Consider the following 5,341-nt stretch of genomic DNA (forward strand, 5'->3'; position numbering starts at 1 on the left):
TTCAACGACCTTATCCACTGTATCTTCATCCCAATAGTCGCCATTGTTCACGAATTTCAATTCTACTTCTAAGCCAATATTTGCCTATTTTGTGTGCATCGTTTGCAAGATATCAGGGATCTCCGCATCAGGTCCACCAACTTCACGTTGTCCTCGGATTCAGGGGTATTAATATTCTGCGGATCCTCATCACCTTCCTCCGTCGTAACATTGTAACATCTAAAGCATGTTGTAGTTGTGTATTCCAGTCAGGTTGTACCTAAGTGATAAGCTCTACGGGTGTTCAAAAGATTGTTGCTTTAATCTCCTAAAGCGCTTCATCAATCCACTCGAACCCATCTTCGAAACTGAATGTCAACAATAAACTTTCCTTCATTTCATCCCAATCAACAGTCTCATGTTGTAGCTTCATCTCTAGATACAAGTTTAGTGGGATAACATCCAATGTATGAATAATTATATGCACCCATTCTAGTTGAGGTACCTCACCCCATGCCTTAGTCCATTGAGCTAGATGTTTGCTCAGATCATCCTTCCCTGCGTATTTTTCAGTGAGTCGGGTATTCGCGTAGCCAAATCTTAATCGCATAATCCTACAATATTCCTTCCAGTCAGAAAAATTATCCTTGTGCGTACCCCACCATCTTGTAGGCATAGCTCTCAACGCTAGATCTAAGGCCTAGAAATGATGTTCCTTTGGTACATCCCTTTCAAAATGGTCAAGAAACATGTTGACATCATCCAAGCCATCATAATAGGGTAACTTACATACCTTAATAGATATACAACGTAGCGACTTTGTAAGCCGATTACATTGCAACGTAGAGACCTCATGCAACTAATTTTGCCAGTTTCCTAGTTCTTCATCTGAATATGACTGGCAGGAACTGTCCTTTTCCCAGTTGATCCTTCCATCTGCAGTAGGATTGATACAATCTTCATTTCGCGTAGTGAACTTATATATGTGCTCAATGTCTTCATCTTCATAATAATCACAGTTTGGTTTTGTGTATCATGCACCTTTAGTTGGATCCAATGAGACAATTACTCAAAGCTCATACTTTTCAAATACCATGCTTCACTTATTTAAGTTAATGATTGCATTCATGTCAAAGGCCCAATCAATCCCGAGCAATGTTGGGTATGGATTACTATCATCTACTATCTCAATAAATTCAAAATTGACCACTGCTCTTGGGCCTTCAATATCTACAGTGACTCCATGTAGGCGACCCATTGGAATAATATTTTACTAGTTCGCCATGCGCAACTGAATTGGTGATCACTGCAACTTAGGCTTTCCCATATGTTCCCAAGTTTGTTTTGGAAATATGTAAGCATCAGATCCCAAGTCTAGGATTACCCAATCCATTTCGAAATCACCAATCCACGCAATCAACCGCATCTCCGTACCAGTTCTTTTCTTACTTTGGTTCACCTTATTGACTGCGCACTATTCTGGTAATGACTTATTCTTGCCAGCGTAGTTATCTATCAACTCTTGTATTCCTTCAACTGCCTTCTGATCCCGTAGTAACTTTATGTAGGTCTGAAGAAATAAATTTAACACCGTGGGATCTAAATCCTGCATCGTAGTAGCTTCTTTAGGTTTCTCCTTTAGTAGTATCTGATTCTTAGACGTAGAAGTGCCTGGATCCATAAAAATATTTCTTGCCTCCATGAACGTCTCTTTTTCTCTATGTAAATCAAACCCCACATTATTCTCATTGGATTTTCGAAACCATATATCTGATTCCGGCTATTGTCCTTCGACCTTATCTTCACCAGTGGCCATACCACTTTGCGTGACTATGTTGATACTGGGATCATCTTCGCGTGGCTCAGATCTCATCATATGAATGTTCTGCGTCGACTGTTGGTTCTTCTTCTCCTGCATCTTTGCTATTAATATCGAGCAATCTTCTATAACATTATCAAATTGACGACAATACTGACAAGAAAGATGCATTGGATTCTGACATTCGCAGGCAAAGTGTCTTGGTTCTCCACAATTGTAATAAATGATCTGGCCCCACGCTCTTGCAACTCCTCCTGCTTGTCCTCTTCCCCATCCTTGGAATCTTCCACGGGTTGTAGGTGAGCCTTAATCGTTCTTCGCGCGGTTTTCAACTTGCATTGTATAGAGCAGAGTCCTGTCCAGATAGCTTCGACAATTCCTTTGATCATGACCAACTGATTTACAAAAGTTACAAAAGAGTTGCTTTGGAGATTGTATAAGCTTTTCTAATAGAGAACAATTATCCATTGAATGTTGTCCTGATACTTGGCAGATGCTACACCAGGTACTTGCATCGGTGCTTGATCCAACGGAAGATTATGGTTTTAGTGGATTAGGACCTCCCGCAGCTATATAATCCTAGAATACAGGGCACTAATCCTTATGATGACCTTCACCCTTGCACTTTGTGCACCAAACTTCAGAATGTGCTTCTGATTTAACCTCATTTCCCTTCTTTAGATCATGCAACTCCATATGCAGGCCTGCTAGCTGCAACTGGATCTCCTAAACTCCTATATTTGTATCTTGGATCGGTGAAGCTTCTAGCTTCATTGCGATTTCCAATGCTTCTGCCTGAGACCCAATCTTCTGCTGAGATAACGAAAATCTTAAGTGAGGTAATAATGAAGTTATGTACAAGACTTCACTGTGTTGTTCATCTTAAATATGAAGATCAGCTTGGCTTAGTAAGCACTTCAATCACTGATCTATATCCCACGTAGACTCATTAACCCTCTGCTTGATCTCCTTGATTTCGGTCACACAAGGCTTGCGACTTCAGCTTTGTAAATTCCGCATTCAGCACATCCTTGTGTTAGCTAATGATGTAGCCAGATGAGTTGTACTGTATATAATGTACTGGGTAAGCGTTTTGTCCGGTAGTGCTGTAACCAGTTGCACTTTCTTCATGTCATGATTGTTGATCTGCTACGCTTTCCACACATCTTCTGCAACGAACCAAAATTTATCGGGATCCTCCGATCCCTAACCCCTGAATACATGCATTTTCATGGTATTCGCCATACTGAATAGCGGAGGTGGAGGTGTAGGTGTATGAGGTTGAGGAGAAGGCAGAGATGGAGTGGATGGATGTGGAATTCCCAAAGTCCCCTGATCTACTGAATGTGTTGCAACTCTGGGCGTACTAAGGCTACTTCTTTCTTCTTCAATTTCAGACCCTCCCAATAAAGGACTGTATTCACTTTTGACAAATTTGTCTAGATTTACTTTGATTCACTTTCCACTCCGTGTAGATCCAGTTTGACTTCTGTTAAACATTAAGGTAAAGGCATAATCCATTTTTCACACAAAAGCATTTTAATCTAGGTTTTTAGCATTTTCAGGTACTTACCTCTCGGACCTCTCAGTACTTATCTATTGCAAATTCAATGATGAAGCCACCCAAAATACTATCAATCTAGTAATCAACAGCCCTTGCAACCTTATAATCAGATCCTTCAAGTTGTTTGACTAATTATGGAGTCCACACAATAGGATCGTCGTGCTTCCCACTAGGTTTTCTATCTGCTAATTTGGACAACCACTTGTGTAATTCGCAAGGGAATGTCAAGAATAAAACTTCGTGTACTTCTGTGTAGAGATACCTCTGTAACCACTTTTCTTTTGACAAGCGCGAATTCCGATTCTCCTAAGCTGCAAACTCATGCAACTTTCGATCTATCCACTTCTCAATTTATTTCTTAGTTGGTATCCACTTATGTCACATCACACATCCCTCAGATAGATCCCGGTCCTGACAACGGAACCATTTGTTGGCTTGAGGGGGCTTGGACCTAGTTTTAGAGTTAGATGTGCTAACCAACAAAACCCTACACTATCAGCCCTTTTGGTAACAACCTGCTTAGCGCACGTTGTAGTCTCACCCGAGGTAGTTTTGGGGGATGCAAAAACCAAGTTTCTACATCCAGAAGGCTATGTGATGTGGGGTTAGGGCGTTTCTTCAGTTTCAAGTCTGATCTGACCTTCATGAACCCTTATCCCTGAAATACCCAAACTTAAAGCGATTTTCAGTTAACAGAGTTATGAACTTCGCGTAAACATCTAGTCATGCATAAAATAACATATAACAGTAGACCCAGGTCTTTGCAGAGAAATTAATACAAAAATACAGATAAATGGCATTCAACTGAGTGTAATTATAGAAAACACATAAGTATATAAATTGGACTCTGAATTGCTTCAAATACTCTTTATTTCCTTAGATCTTCAATATACAAACTTTCCAGATCCTGCTCACACAGTTGCAGTGGTCCGTGCACTCAGCTGCAGGAGCCTTCCCCTTTGCCAAAATACAGAAAGATCATACCTTTACAGACTCAAAACATATCAAAATTCCCATTCTATTGATTAATTAATTCCCTTTAGACTCGCTAAGACACCCTTTTATATACTCTTTTCTATTACAATGCCATGGTCTGCAAACCATGGGCGGATCTCAAAACAATACCAAAATGTAAGGGGTTTTGACCTTCCTAAAACCCCTTGAATCCTATTTACCTGTGCGCTATGTGCTCCACTCCTCAAAATGTGGAGACTTTACAATATTTTATCAAAATTTGACCTAGGGGACCTCGTCTCAACAACTTCCACATTCGCCAAGAAGGAATCATGGAGGGACTGGAAAGTGATACATGAGAAGAAGAAGAAGTAGGATGCTTCTAGTGAGAGAGGCGTAGTTCACACTACATGGATTGTTGAAGTTATGAGTGCCAAGAGTTGGGTGGGTGTTGTGAGTAATGATGATGACGATGACTTACTTCTTAGTCTTGGAAGGACCTCCCTCGCTAAGAGGGAGTTTTTATTTTTTGAGTATCTTGGGTGGTACTCCAAGCCCTAGGGATCAGGGTTTGAAGGTTAGAGCACCACAAGAGTCGTTTGTGTGCTTGGAACCTAAGGTTGGGGTTTTTCACCCATCGATGTTTGTGCCAAAACCATGGAGAATTTTGACATGTGATGGATGGAGATGATAGAGGACACTGAGGAGAATCTAATGCTTCAAGAATAATTGAAATCTGAGATGTCCTTGATGAGTTATGCATTTTTGAAGGTTGACAAGATTTGGATATCCGGTGAGTGCATTTGTAGAGAGGCCGAAATTTCTCAGGAAGTTGCACAGAGGTGGCGCAAAATATTCAGAGGGTAGTTTGATTTTTTGGAGGAAGAAGATGTTTTTAGTTCAAGATGTCGGGTATAGGTTACAGAGGGCTAAATACATGTTTTTCTAGTCAGTAGAAGGCATGAAGACTTTATTTTCAGTTGTTCCAAGCAGAGCGAGTGGAGGGAGCACGAGTGCGAGAAGCG

Source organism: Pinus tabuliformis, chromosome 4_2 (genome assembly GCF_031772625.1).
Source record: "Pinus tabuliformis cultivar Carrire ecotype Pingquan chromosome 4_2, CPIR1, whole genome shotgun sequence".
NCBI lineage: Eukaryota > Viridiplantae > Streptophyta > Pinopsida > Pinales > Pinaceae > Pinus > Pinus tabuliformis.